The 16,204-nt window shown below is 34.2% G+C and overlaps 1 pseudogene; it reads right to left on the reverse strand.

Annotated features, from left to right (window-relative positions):
* Positions 1-19: 19 nt before the first annotated feature.
* On the reverse strand, positions 20-1,224 carry LOC111300981 (chitinase 2 pseudogene; annotated as a pseudogene).
* Positions 1,225-16,204: the final 14,980 nt, after the last annotated feature.

The raw sequence follows: 16,204 nt of genomic DNA on the forward strand, positions 1-16,204 counted from the left end.
AAATTTATTCCTACTTTTATTAATAGGTAATTTGGGCAACAACTTTCCAAACACTAGTGGAATTTAGCAAGAAATCTTGTGATTTCCTCTCGTAGTAATAGTCATTGGAGGAAGAAGCATCGGCTGAGAAGATCATAACTCCATTAACAGTATATCCATTTTCCTCCAAAAGACTCAATGCATAAAAAAATGCATCACCTTGAATACCCCTTCCATTGACTTCATAGCTAGGCAACAATTTATTCTTATCGAATTGTCCAGCTCGAAGCTTGAAAGCTTCCAAATATCCTTTTGGTTTCCTCACCTTATCAGTATAGAACTGATGGTTAACGAAGTCAATTACATCTCCATAATTGTCAAATAGCTCAATGTAAGGTATAGTTGTAGCATGAAATGGAGCAATGGTGGCTATAGAAATGACACTTTGGTTCTTCAGGAGGGTGATCAGTTCACCTATGCAATAAGCAAAAGTTGAATTATGTTTGGGGAAGTTTTCATAGTCGATGTCAATGCCATCAAGATGATATTCTTCGACCATTGATTTCAAAGATGAGAAGGCATTAGATATCCATAGCTGGTTGTCGAGAGGGTTGTACCAGCGGAGGACTGTATCCCCTAGGCTCCATCCAGAAAGACTAGCTAAGGCTTTCACATTGGGGTGGCTCTTCTTGATTGCTGCGACGGATTCTGGGGTTAACGTGTATGCCCAATATGGTGAGAATTTGCCATTCTGTGCATTGCCAGAGGGATCAGCATCAATAGCAAAACTAAGTATGAAGTGGAAATCAATGCCATCTTCATTTGGAACAGGGTCAAATTTTACAGGAGCGCCTGTGGCTCCAATGTACTCCATCATCACCTTGCCATCTGAATCATATCAGACAATGGATTTAGAACATGCTGCTGGGAAACCATTAGACTGCCATGAAAATCAAGCATATATGGTCATATGTATATAAATTTAGATGGCATTATGACTAAAACTTGTGGACAAGAAATGATAAATATTTTCGTTTGTTTGAAGTCAAGATTTGACAGGGGATAAAAAAAAAAGGATTCCCTAAAGATACATATACCCAGATGCCATTAGATACTTACGACAAAATTGCTGTGAGAAGAACAGAATTCCGAGCACTTGGAGAAGAAAGAGCTGAAACTTGAACATCTTTTCGTGTGGATTAAATGAGGGAAGTTGTGTTAATTACCTTATTATATAAAAAAAATCTTTTAGGAGCATAAATCATCGGACAAAACAATGTTAATCCTTGAGAGTTGTGATCGATGCTCAAGCTGGTGCTGCACTTCTCTCTAGAAAATTGCAGCATATTTCTAGCCGTCCTGTTATATTTTATTGATATTTTTCTAGTTATATATATGGAACCAAACGCAGTCATCGAAAGAATTAGACGTGCCCAATACTGTAAATATACAAAGTGAAAAATTTTCAATCAAACTATACATTTAAAACTTATCTTTCGTATAAATTTATTTTTGAATTAATTGACATGATATTGAAATTAGTGTCTAAAAATTATAGATTCGAATAAATTTGTGTTTAATGTACTTTTCAACAAGTAACTATAAAAGTAAGAGAGATTCAAAGATAGATTAAAAATTTCAAAAAAAGTAAAAAAGAAATCTCTTTCATGTGCTATGCACATCAAATAACTAGTGGTTTATTTGCCACTAAGAGATTCACCTGATTATGAGTGACTATAACCAGCCCATATGAAAGAGCATCCTAGATAAAGAAGAAATGAATTGTACAAAAGTTTGTTTTTTATTAGATAATCATGCTATTCTCTATATTTGATCCATTACAAATGCTTGAGTGAAAAATAACTGAAGCATCATTGAATTGAACTGCTCAAGAGCAAAACCCTTACAGGTCGATCATCTTTGCAGAGAGTCAGTCATACTGCAAATGATAAATTGCTATGCTACTCCAAGTAACATTTATCTAACAATAGCAGGGTTCTATTATTTGAGAGTTTGGTTAATTGAGAGAAATTCAATGTCCAAATCACCTTTTTTCCTTCTTTACTTTCAATTTTTAGACATTGTTTCTGTTGGCTCGTCATCCGAGAGACAATTAACCAGTCACTGGACAAAATTACTTTGCATGAAACTAGTTTTAGAAGTTCTATCACCATTGAGTACTGTATATCTTGTCGCAGTATGCAAGATTAAAATGATAGTCTCTTGATAAGATCAGATGGTAGTTATGTAAGGGAAAATCAATTTACTTGAATCCAACAGATACATGGAGAATCCATGACAAATTTCTTGAATATGAAACAGACTTTTGAATTGATTGGAACCGTTCCTTGGTATTGATTTAGACTGGAAACTTGGTTTTATATGATTGTTGTGATTTGCAATTAGAGCATTATTTGTCAGAGTTATATTTTTGAGCTATAAAGGTACAGTTTAAACGGTAGAATTATGTTTATTGTTTTATGACTACCAGTTAAGTATTTTGGATGACGGATTTATCTTGAATTCTTTTTGACGATTGCATGATTGATGCTTTTGCCCATTGTACAGCCGATGGTCAATCAGTTGATGAAAATGGAGCACTAATTTATGCTAAGGGATGGGGAACTCATGGGATCACTTTTCTAGGAAGGGTTATTGTAGGTATTGGATTCCTTCAAGATCTTTTGGACTGAATGAGATCAGCTCATCTCTCCAATCTTTTTCTCTCTTTATCAAGGTGTCTATTGCCATGACCATGCCTGGATTGAATTTCTTTTTGGTCGAGGTGGAGTTGCCTTCAGTGATCACATTAATTACCTCGACGATTGGCTTGTTGTTACTAGTTTAGACCTCTTCTTAAATTGGAACGTCTCCTCAGACTTCCCTTTTTTCATTTTCTGGCCTTCCCTTTTTGCCTTGGGTTGGCTTTTTTTGGTTTTGTTTGTAGTCCATTCTAGGTTGGCCCTATCTTTGCTACTCTACAAACTTTCTCAATTGACCTCTCCTTATTAGAGCTTCGATCTCTTTTTCAGATTGACTCAATCTTCAGTATTATGGCCTATGTCCCTATGAAAGACATATCTTTTAGTCGGATCTCTCCTTGTATTCTATCCTAGTTGTTTCAGCCATCTGAGGTTGAAAATTCTTTCAATTTGAATCAAAATCCTCTATTAGGAGGTATTTAATGTAGTGTAGATCCTTTCTCCATTGGGGCTCTTAGCCTATTATTGTCTTCCTTTTAAGAGAGGATTGTAGAAATCTTTGCTTTTCTTATAATCGAAGAAGGGGATAAGCCTCTCTCACCTCGATCATTGAGGGAGGGGATGAGCCTCTTTCACCTCGGTTGTTTTCCATTGTAGCTTTAGCATTTATATATTTCTTAGTTATCAGTAGACATTGGCCAGAGTTTTAGGTGCTTCTAACGACAACGTTAACTTCAGGTGGTACTCTTTTATCATTGATTCATTTGTCATGGTGGCTACAATTGTTATTTGCTCTAGGTCTTTAACCTGTAGAGTTTCTATGTTAAAACGGTGATATAGATCTTCAAAGATTTATTGTGACCTTGGTGGATCAACATCAAATTTAAAGTTGTCTTTTGTACACTTCGACTACTTACAAATCGAGACAGAAAAGAATGGCTTAGCTCTTTGAATATCATAATTGACCTTGACTCTAGACTATACCAAATTGTGCCTTTTAAAGTAGTAGCAAGGCCTTTGCACATCAAGGGTTCGTCTACACCCTGCATCATCATGTTAGTCCTATAAAGTTTCAAATGATTGAATGGGTCGAAAGTATCATCATAAGTTTCCCAAGTTGGCATTTTAAACCCCTTAGAAGGCATGGCTTTATCAATTTCTTCGGTGAAAGGCAAGGTCTCCAGGAACTTAAGCTTATCCTTAAATGCCATTGCTTTTGCTTTCAACACTTTTTGTCATGTTTTACATCCGAGCTTTCAAGTCCTTGTTTGGTTGGGGTTCAGGGTTTATTTGTTTGGATTTTTAGGTTGTGACATGTGGCAAATTATGGTTGGGTAATGATGAACTGGAGTGTTATGTTCCTCTTTTTTGGAGGCCGAAGAGGCTTTCAGCTTCTCATAGCTTGGTTGTCTTTCTGCGACTCCTTAGTCATGGGTGATTAGGTTAGGCACTTTTGAAGCTTATGATGGGGTTATAGTTTGCAACATCTATTTAAGAGCCTGGATTTGCTCGTTCAAGGTCTAGAATTATTCCATGGTCAAGCCTGTCTGTGGTGGGAGAGGTCGTTCTGAGTGTTAACTATTATGTGTTTTTATTCTAGCTGGGATGGCTGTTTCTTCTTCATTTAACGTTATCTTTCTTGGTGGCATTGTTTCGTGCTTGGCTAGTGAGTGGAATAAGATCCCTACCTGGTGCACCAAATGTTTGTGCCGAGCTTCGATCTTAGGGTATCCCTAGAAAGACAAAAGAAAAAGACGGTTAGAGGCAAATGGGAAAGGTGTTCTCTGCGTTTACACTTCTATGCACAAGTCTGAATAGTTGAGGTCGAAAAAAGAGTAATGAGGAGAAATATGAGTAGTATGAACTTGTATTCATGGTGTCTAGACCTTTATATTTATAGATAAGCAATGGAAAACCATTAAGGATAACAAAGACAATGTCGAGCTGATTTGGCACTGGATGTGTCAGATTAACCTAACATGTCAAGTCAGCACAAATATTAAAATTACCTTTGGTTGTCTATTGAAGGTTTCTAACAGGGAAAAAGACCACTATGCCATTTTGATCACTAAATGCCCCCAACATTCTATTTCCTTATTAAGCACTCTGAGTATTAGATTACTGTATGTATGATTAATATGCTCAATGTAGATCTGATAGGTAAAGGAAGATGACGTGAAACTTGGTTCTTTGAAGCCGATGTCATGGAAGAGATTGGTATTGAGAGATAAATAGCCTTGAGTCGTGATTCGACTTGGTGAGCATCTGATCTTATATTTATTTCTTAAGTTGAATGCATAGCCAACTTAAAGGTTGCCAAGGTATTAATTATTCAGAATGGTTCGGGATATTAGTGGTGGGGTTTGTCTGGTTGATGTGAGACTTGTGTTTTATTTTAGAAGTTTGGATTTGAGTTTTAACTTTGAACTCTGGTGATGAATCGAGCATCTGGCTTATCCCAAAAGGTTGTTGAGTTTTGTCGATCTAACTTGGAATTCGTTCGATCTAGCCGGTTTGATGGCATTAGGAGAGAGGTAGTCTAAGCGAAAAAATTTAAAGAAGAACGACGAAAAGATATTTTTCTATCTTCACTTTGACGCATGATGTGGTTTGTACTGTTTATCTGATCTGTGTGCGACTATATGAAAGGCTAGTGAGGCTTCATTTTCCATTTTTTTACTTTTTTTGCTCTTAGTTCGATTTGAATTTTTTGATCTAAAAAGCTTTTCGACTTTAAAGTTTTTTTTTTAATTTTTTTGGTACGTATTTTTAACTATGTCTTCTAGTGTAAGTTTTGAAGAGGCTGAAAGTTTTAAGGTAAAACCTAGGGGGGTTAGCTCAAGCAGGATGATGACGACTTGATTCTGCCAGTCATTAGAGGTCATGATTGTCAAAAGATGGCTTTTTGGTTCAACCCAATGTCCAAGGTAAGGCTGTGACAAAATGAAAAAAATGCTCGGGCAAGAAGAAAATAAGTCTTGAGTATAAAGGAACTATGTGCTCAAATATACTTCGACTTACAAAATCCATCACTTTTTTCCATATTTGGCTATTCTATTTTTTGGGGTTTAGTCACATCAATTTTCTTCTATTTTTACTCTTCCACATATTGATACTCCTGTTGTCATTTCTATCCCCTTCGGTCAGTTTTTTTTATGATCATTTTTTTTCTAAAGGGTCTCCACCTCATCCTTCTTCCTCAAAAGTTAAGTTGCTCTTAGCTAGGGTTCAACCTTGAAATCTTGCTCTTGTTTAAGAGTCAAAGTCTTCTGGCTATGAAGATTCTTATGATGATGAGGGGTTCGAAGAGGAATAAGGAGAAGAGACTACCTCAGTTGGGAAAAGTGATGACGGGGAAGGGAATCCTATAAAGTAGGACAAACTGGCTAAGGTCCCTATATAAAATCTTTGTGACCTTGGTATGACACCCAAGGATGTGATAAGTGAATTAAAGGGTAGGGTAAATCCTGAAGACTGTCCTAACATATGTTCAACTCATTACGTTCGCACTTTCATGATGACCTTTTTTCTAAAGAGGGGTACAGTATAATAATGTTGAACTCTTCAGACTGGCTTATTGATAAATTGGAGTCACATTGGCTCTATGTATATTGAGATTCTTTCATGGTTGGTCTGAGGTTTTCACTTCATTTTTTATTTGTTTCAATTTTTAATTTTTACAATTTGACTGTCACTCAGCTCACTCCAAACTTTATATGGTATATAATTGCTTTCATTATTCTTTATCAACATCTAAACATTCTTTTTTCTCTCTCTTTATTCAGGGAATTCTTTTATATTAAATGCACCCCAATGATAAGAGGTGATATTATGTAATAGCTTGACCTAATAAAAAACTATTTGTCGATTGTTCGAGCTCAATAAAAAATAGAAAGCTACTCTTCCTTTGCCTTCAAAAACAAAAAATAAATAAAGATAATGCGATCATGGTTGAAGGTACTATCGAGGTCGAGGTGTGGGAATAATAATTGTGCCTGACATTTTTATGGATGCACCAGTGGCTTTTTTCATCCTAAATTTATCAGATCAAGATAAAATAATAGAGTACACTTATAGGCAAAGCTCATTATTAATGCCCATAAGTTGACTTCCCCGAAGTAATAGATGAGACAAAGTACTAGGGTAAGTTTAAGGTAACCTTGTATGATTTATTTTAACCTAATTTTTATCTAACTATTAGCTCGATTTTAGAGAGCTATCCACCAACGATGACTTTGACTTTGCCTTGTACTAGTATGCCCCTAAGCCCAAAAGAGACTAAAAGAAAATTTAGCTCAAGACCCCATCTTGCTAGGGGGACAAGGTTGTCAACCACCCAGTGCAGTGCTCTCCAATAGCGTGAAAGATGAAAGTTAGGGTTGGTCGAGATCTCTCCTCAGCATAAGTGCCTCATTCTATTAAAAAACCAATGGTGAAGGTCTCCTTTCACCTTAGAGAATCCCAAAGCCAGGGTGTTAAAACCCAGCTTGAAGAAGATCTTTACAAGGTTAGATTTCGTTCTTACGACCCACCAAGAACCTCAATATAGCGAGGATGTTTTGCAAGGTCATGGTATCTTTTCTTAGTAAGTACTACTTGACTTCAGCTCAATTTCTTATTGTTTTTAATTTTCTTAAGTCTGAGTTAGTTTTATGTAGTCCAATAGAAATTCCTAGCTTAAGCCTTAGACAACACTAGCTAGGCCCTCCACCATGCCTACTTAGTTATGACCTGCCTACCAAAGCTGAAAAGGATGTGGTTGCCCTGATCGAGGAAAATAAAAAAAGCTTGGATGCTCTGAGCAATGTCAAATCCAACCTAAGTGCATCCTATAAGAAAAAGGTTGAGCAAAAAAAGATGAATGATGAGTTGACAGTAAAGCTAGAAGCCATCCTGGTTGATAAAACCTTAGTCAAGTTTATAAAGAAGCAGATCGAGCTCAAGCTTAATGATGTTTTGGTCGAGATAATGAGGTTGAAGTTTGAGTTAGAGGTTAAAGAGAGAGAGAGAAAGAGAGAAGATATGAAGAAAAAACTTATGGAGGAGTTCAAGGCTTCCAACGAATTCTTTTAGCTAAAAGTGGAATTCTCTGGGAAAAATGTGCTAAATGCTTTTTGCCTGACCAATGATGAGGTACAATTTAAAATTTTTCACCTTAACCTTGATCTTTTTAATTTTGATATCAACAATATTAGATCAAAGCCTCCTCTAAATTAGCATAAAAAAGAGGAAGAAGTGGAAGAGGATGATGATGAGGCTATAAATGCTTAGTTTAAGGCAACTTTGGGGCCTGAGCATAAGATAGAGAAGGCTGAAGAGGATAAAGTCATCATTGCTGCTCTTGTTGATGAGGACACTGCTCATACTATTGCTGCTACTGATGTTACTAACACATGATTCTTTTTTTGTTTTTAACTTTTGTAAATTTTTACTAATGTATGGGTCAATTTTTGTAATGACTCGGATTGGAATGACCTGTTTGACAAACTATTTGTTAACAACTTTTGTATTTGATAAAAAATCAAATAAAAAATTTTGTTCAATTCAGTCCAAGCTTTAGCTCAGTTTTGTTATTACAATTTTTCTTTATTCGTATAAGCACGGTTAATCAAAGAAGTTTGAGCTTGGTTTAATGAATCGAGGATTTACTTAGTCACTCGAATTAAATTAACTTGAAAATCCATCTAAGATTTAGGTTAGATTATGTTAGGTCAATTAGGTGTGAGGTCGTTGAGTGTAATTTGATTTTTGTATTCAAGTATAAGTGTGAGCTTAATTTAGGTTGAGTTATTGATAATAGACCTTTAAGTTATTCACATTCCATGTCCTTAGGATGACAATTCCATTCATATTCTGTAATTTATAGGTTGCTTCATGGATGATTTCTTTAACTATATATGGTCATTCGTAGGTTGGAGTTAATTTGCTACCTTGGTCATTTACTCCTAAGGCTTTAACTTTTTAAAGTATCAGGTTACTCTTCTTGATGTGCTTATAATAGAACCTTTTTTATAATAACTGGACACTTTTTACTAATAAGCTGTTATCCGTGTTAGGGTTATATCTTTTTATTCTTCGATAAGGTCTAGGTCAGCCTTAAATGCTTTTTTATTTTTTTCTTCTAACCCTAATTAGACTTTTAAGCTCAAAAGGTTGATCTCAATAGGTATTACAACCTTCGTTCTAAATGCCAGATAGAACGAGATTTCTCTTATTGGTACTTTGGTGGTTGTCTACAAGATCCATAACACCCATTATAGTTCATCGACCTATTTCCTTTTTGCTGCATCTAGTCTTTTTTTTTTAGGATTTTTAATATTGTCTTGTTCATCATTTTGGCCTAGCCATTAGATTAAGAAAGGGAGATCGACGTGAATCTTAAGTCGATGTGAAGGTTTAAACACTATTCCTTGAACCTCGAATTTTTAAATTGTTTGTCATTATCCGTTTTTATGGATTGAGGTAAGTCGAATCTATATATTATATTTTTTCACACAAATTTCTCTACTTGAGCTTCTGTAGAACCTTATCTTTAAGCTATTTTGTGAAGTAATTTACTGTTACTAAGATAAATCTCCTCTGATATGTGGCTATCTAGTTCTCACTACATGAAGGGTCATGAGCTGATGATAGGGGTTACTTCGATCGAGGGGAGATATTGCATGGAGCAAACCTCTGACACTTATCACATTTTTTTACTAGTTCGATTGTATCCTTTTTGATAGTTGATCAATAATAGCCTTGCCTAAGTACTTTGTAGGCTAATGGCTAAGGTCCAAAGTGGCTTCCATATATTCTTTTGTAGATTTCTCACAAGACATAGTTTGCTTCTTCATCGTTAACACATTTTAAATAAGGTAGACTAAAAGATCTTCTATATAATTTTTTCTTAATTATTGTGTATTGAAAAGCTTTTTTCATTAATGCTTTAGCTCAAATTCTATCTTTATGTAATGTTTTCATGGTCAGATACGCTTTGATCGATGTCTTCTAGGTTTTTTTTCTGTTATCTATCCTACGAGCTTGTCCTCGATGTTTTTATGCATCGTTCTTTTACCAAGACTTGATCTAGACATTTTTGTTGTTATTCGTAAGGTCAACTTAGATAAAGAGTTTGTCAGTAAATTTTTTGACTTTGACATTTTCTTTAAATCAGCCTTCTTGAACTCAACCACTATGACCAATGCTTTATCTAGGTATTTTTGAATTTTATCTTTTTGAGCTCCAAACTCTCAATTTATTTGGTCAACCACTAGTTGGGAATCGCTATAAGCGGTTATATATTAGATTTGTAGCTCGGTTGCCAACCTTAAACTAGTTATCGATGCCTCATACTTTGTCTCATTGTTAGATGCCCCGAACTTAAATATTAGGGTGTATAGATATTGTAATCCTTTTGAGTTGATTAGAATAAGGTCAGCTTCTTTGCTATGGTTTGTGGTTGATCTATCAATATAAAACTTTCAATTTTTTTTCAGGGTTTTCACATTTTCCTTAGGTTGTCTTGCAAGTTGGGCCAATGTAAGCTTTACAATGAAGTTCACTAGTACTTAAGATTTTAAGACTGACTTGGGTAGTATATATAGGTTGAACTTGCTAAGCTTTACTACTCATTTAATTAGCCTTCCTAATATTTTTAACTTTTGTAATCTTAGTGGTTGGTCGATCAGCATATGTATCGCATAAGCTTGGAAATACGACCTTTTTTGGTCGAAATGAAAATTGTATATGCTAGTTTTTCTATGTCACTATAGTTAATTTTTGGCCCTGTCAATACCTTGTTCATAAAATAGGTCGATTTTTATTTTTTTTCTTTTTCTCTGATCAAGATCGAACTAAAGGTCTGGTCCGTGATGGTCATGTATAAGTTTAAGATTTCATCAGGTCTTGGCTTAGACAAAATAAGTGAAAAGGATAAAAACTATATGAGTTCTTCAAAAGCTTTTTGATATTGAAGAGTCCACTTGAAGTCATTGATGTTTTTGAGAATTTTGAATAATGGCATAAATAGGCTTAGAATGACTATCTACTAGTTAACTTTTATACTTTTTTTATCGAAGTCGGTGCCTTCATGTTTAGGATTGCCTAAACCTTTTTTAGGTTTATTTTTATCCTCTTTTGGTTGATCATGTAACTAGAGGACTTTCATAATGTGACCTTAAAGGCACATTTACTTGGGTTAAGCCTCAATTTATACTTTCTCAAGGTGTTAAAGGCCTCTCTGAGGTCTTCTAGGTGCTTGGTCAAGCTCTTGCTTTTGATATCATATTATCTATATATATTTCCCTGTTACGATCGATCTGATTTTTAAAGACCTTATTTATCAACTTTTGGTAGGTCGTCATTGCATTCTTTTATCCAAAAAACATTACCTTATAACAGTAAAAGCTTTTCTCAATAATAAAAGCTGTCTTTTCCTTGTCATCTTTTAGCATTTTGATTTGATTGTAGCTAGAATAAACATTCATAAAGCTGAGGAGGCCATGCTTGGTATTATCATCCATTAGCCAATTTATGCTAGAGAGAAAAGAGTTATCTTTTAGGCATACTTTGTTCAGGTTAATAAAGTTAAAACACATCCTCCATTTCCTCTGTGTTTATTGACCATGACTATGTTGCCTATCTATTCAAGGTAGTAGATCTCTCTAATAAAGCTTGCCTATAGTAATCTATAAACCTCATTCTCGATAGCCCTTTGACTTTTTAGGGTAAATATTTTTTCCTTTTGTTAAACTAGTTCTACCTTAGGATTAGTATGTAGCTTATAGACCATTACTTTGGCATCAATTCTAGGCATATCGAATGGTGTCTAGGCAAATAAATCGACATTATCTCTCAAAAGTTGAATTAACTAATCCTTATGTTGAAGTTTGATTTCGATTTGCATATGTTTTTTATGAATGCTATCCCAGATTACGAGTTCTTTGATTGGCTCAGGTTGATTTTCATCTGAGTTTGATCTTTGATCAATGATCTCTTTTTGTTTGATTAGGTTGAAACTATTTTTTTTTTAAAATAGATCCTGACATGATGATCAGTATGTTATTGATGACTTGTTGAATATATATGTAGTGAAATTGGTATGTATTTTTTATTTCATATTGTATTTTGGCTAGCGTATTAGCTCGATCCAAATAACATATAATTGTTCACTCTAGTTTAAGAGCTCCGTTGTCTTTGAAGTTATCTAAAAAAAATTAAAAAATAGAATAAAAGTTTTCTTTTTGTTAAAGCTTAAGAGCTCAAAGTAGCTTAAGAGTGCACTTTTACTAGGTTAGTCTTATGTTTTATATTCTTATTCATGGCTTTCTGTTTCTTGTTAATTTTTGCTAGTTACCCTTCTTTCATACTTTTGGTCTCAATTTCGATCAAATTGCTAGTCTGCTTCCTAGTCTCCTCTTTTATTATTATGACATAACACTATTGTGCCATGAACCGATCTCTCATAACTATTCCAACCCTATTGGGTGTTGAAAGTTTTATTTTTAGATGGAGAGCAAAGCTTATAAGCCATATAACAGTCTAGCTAGGTTGGCTCAATATTATGTTGTAGGCTAATAGGACATCGACGATCATAAATTCTACGATCGAGGTGATAGTCTTCGATTCTATCCCTAAAAAGATTGGTAGCTTGATTGTTCTTTTCATCGGTACTTGTTTATTTTTAAATCTTATTAGTGCCATAGTGATCGGTTGTAGCTAGTTTTCACTGATTCCCATTTTTTTCATGTATCGTAATACAAGACATCGATCGAGTTCCCATTATCAAATAGGATTCTTTTAACTACATCGTTGTACACTATGACAATGATCACTATGTGGCTGCTAGATTCTTTTAAGATCTTTTGGATTGAATGAGATCAATTCATCTCTTCAATATTTTTCTCTCTTTATCAAGGTGCTTACTGCCATAACCATGCTTAGATTGAATTTTTTTTTAGCCGAGGTAGAGCTGCCTCCAGTGATCATACTAATCTCTCTAACGATCAGCCTATTGTTATAAATTTGAAACTTTTCTTGAATTGCCTCATTTTTTTGAACTTTCTTTCTTTTATTTTTTGGCTTTGTCTCTTTACCTTGGGTGGGCTCTCTTCGACCTTGTCTGTAGTCTATTTTGGGTTGGCCCTATCTTCGCTGCTTTAATTGACATCTCTATAGCAGGGCTTTGATCTCATTTTTTGGGTCGATACAATCTTCAACATTATAGTCTATGTCCTTATAAAAGGCATATCTTTTAGTTAGATCTCTCTTTGTGCTCTATTTCGATGGTTTAAGCCATATGAGGTTAGATTTCTTTCAATTTGCATCAAAGTCCTTTCTGAAGAGGTATTCAGTGCAATGTAGTTTTTTTCTCCACTAGGGTTTCTAGCTCTATTTTGTCTCTCTCATGCAGAAGGATCATAAAAATCGTTGCTTTTCTTACGATTGAAGAGGGATGATGAACCTTTCTCACCTTCACCGTTAAAAAGAGGAGATGGGTTTCTTTCACCTCGGTTGTTTCTCATTATAGGTTCGGCATTTATATTTTTCAGCTATCAGTAGGATGTCGGCTAGAGTTTTAGGTGGTTTTAACAATAAGGTTAATTTTAAGTGATATTTTTTATAATTGAGTCCACTTGTCAGAGTGGTTACAAGGACCGTTTGCTCCACATCTTTAACCTATAGAACATTCACGTTAAAATGTGTAACATAGCTTTTTAAAGATTCATTATGACCTTGGTGGATCAACATCAGACTTAAAATTATCTTCTTTGCTCTTTAGTTACTTACAAATCGAGATAAGAAATAATGGTTGAGCTTTTTGAATGTCATAATTGACCTCAACTCTAGATTGTTATACCAAGATCGTGCTACACCCTTTAGAGTGGTAGTAAGGCCTTTACACATCTCCTTTCATCATCATGTTAGTCCTATAAAGTTTCAAATAATTGAAGGGATTGGAAATACCGTCGTAAGTTTTCAAGGTCAGCATTTTAAATCTCTTGGGAGGCATGACTCTATCAATTTTTTCGGTAAAGGGCGAGGTTTCCAAGAACTTAAGCTTATCCCCAAATGCCACTACTTTTGTTTTCAATTTTTTCTCTATGACCTACATCCAAGCTTTCAAGTCCTTGTTTGATTGGGGTTTAGGGTTTGTCTATTTAGATTTTTAGGTTATGGAGTGTGTCGAATTGTGACTGGCATAATGGTGAACTGGAGTGTTATACTCCTCTTCTTTGGAGGCTTAGAAGGCTTCTAGCTCCTTATAGCTTGGTTGTCTTATCATGACTCCTTGGCTAGGGGTGATTAGATTAAACAATTTTGAAGCTTGTGATGGAGTTATGGTCTACAACATCTATTTAAGAGCCTGGATTTGTTCGGTTAAGGCCTGAAATTGGTATATAGTCGACCTGTTTGTGGCGAGGGAGGTCGTTCTGAGTGCTAACTATTATGTGTTTCTATTTTGGTTAAGATGGCTGTCTCTTTTTCCTTTAAGGTTATTTTCCTTCGTGGTATTGTTTTGTGCTTGACTAGTGAGTCGAAAAAGATCCCTACCTGGCGCGTCAAATGTTTATGCTAAGCTCTGATCTTAGGATATTCTTGGAAAGATAGAAGAGAATGGCAGTTGAGGTAAAAACAATGGGTGTTTCCTACGCTTGCACTTCAATGCGTAAGTCAGAATATGTTAGGTTGAAAGGAGAGTAATAAGGAGAAATATGAGTAGTATGAACTTGACTTTATGGTGTCTAGACTTTCATATTTATAGATAATTAACGGAAAACCATTAGGGATAAAAATGACAATGCTGAGCTGATATGGCATTGGATATGTCATATTGACCTAACATATTAGGTCATCACAAATGTTGAAATTATTCTTAGTTGTCTGCTGAAGCCTTCTAACATAGAAAAAGACAACTATGCCCTTTTAACCACTAAATATCCCCAACAGTTACATTTGCATGTGCTAAGCAAAGTTAACTCTTGTCCATCCAGGTTTTGCCCCAATATAGCCATCAATCAAACTTCGCAATTGGCATTATTACTTCTTTATAGTCTTGTAAACCTTTTTTGACCTTGCCAGTTGCGTACATTCTTCCTTTCATTTGGTCCCCATCCCTTTTCATTTTTCCTTAGGCTCATCAACTTTGTTACCTTATTTGTCAAGTAGAGGGGGCAGGGGAAGAGTTGGTGGAGTAAATGAGGAAAGACAGTATGGTTTGCCTTTGGTTCTTGGTCCTAAAACCAGTTATGTTTTGATTTGGGAGAAACTTGTCTAATGGTTCTTTTATGTATACCCTTCTACTTTTTGATCACTTCATAACTAATATATTCTTTTACCTAAAAAGCCAATGTTGCTTTAATCTTTTGAATTGTCTGATGAGTCCCTCAATTTTCCCTTTCTTCTCTGTCACCTACATATAATGTGTCATGCAATTTACATACCTCATTTTGGCACATATTAAATTGGAGACCAGCTAAACCAGTTATAAACTTATCATGTTCGACCGTTGTGCCATGCAATGTCCATCTCTTTTATCACACTGCAATCCTAATTATTTCTTAATTATAATGTTCAATGCGATGAGAAATCCTACCATGTTCACGTTGCCAAAAACTCTTTTGATAATAAGTGTACATGTGTCTTACTAAAAAATTTGGCTTGAGTACTTTTTTTTTCAAAAATTGTACTTAAATTAAAATAAAAAGAAACAAAAAAATAAAAATTTAATTTCTTTTCTTACTTTATGCTACGCTATGTATTACTATTATTCTTGCAAAATATGAAGTTATGTTTGGTGTATAAAATAATAGATAAGATGGAATGATAATAATTTTATATAATATTTGGTTTGTATCAAAAGAAAATGATATGATTGCAAAGAAAATTAATCTTCTTGGCATAAGATGATTTAATTCTCCTAAAGTGAAAATGATTATTTTTAATTTATGAGATTGAACTTATATGTCCTATTATACCATTAAAAATCATAATCAATAATTTTAACTATATAAATTTCGATGAAGGATAATTTTGATTAATAAATAAAATTACCTTATCTTAATTATTGCACATATCAAATACAAGATAAAATGATATTTTTTTAATCTATTAATATTCATAATATTATTTTATCTTATTTTACTACTTTTTTTGTCCCATTTTCTTTATTCATATTTCCTTTATGGGGTGTCCCAAAATTATGTTTTATTTTCTTTTTTGAATATCTAAAACTTTTACTTTTTATTTTTTGAAATTATTTTTTTTATGATTTTTTGAAATTTTTTACATTAAAAATCATGAAACTTAGTTTTATAAAAAAAATTAAATTTTAATAGTGACTACATTAAAATCAAATTTTTTTTCTTAAACTTCTTAAAAATCAATACATGGCAAATATTTTATATTAGAGGGAGTATAATTTTATGCACTATATATTATAGCAATGAAGATTTTGACTATCCTTAATGATTAATTGTTGCCGTTGATGAGATCCTTTGATTTGTGTTAATCATATGTTCTGTTTACACCATAGAAGTTTT

This window comes from Durio zibethinus, chromosome 18 (genome assembly GCF_047325235.1).
Source record: "Durio zibethinus cultivar Kanyao isolate XHJ-2024 chromosome 18, ASM4732523v1, whole genome shotgun sequence".
In the NCBI taxonomy this organism is placed as follows: Eukaryota; Viridiplantae; Streptophyta; class Magnoliopsida; order Malvales; family Malvaceae; genus Durio; species Durio zibethinus.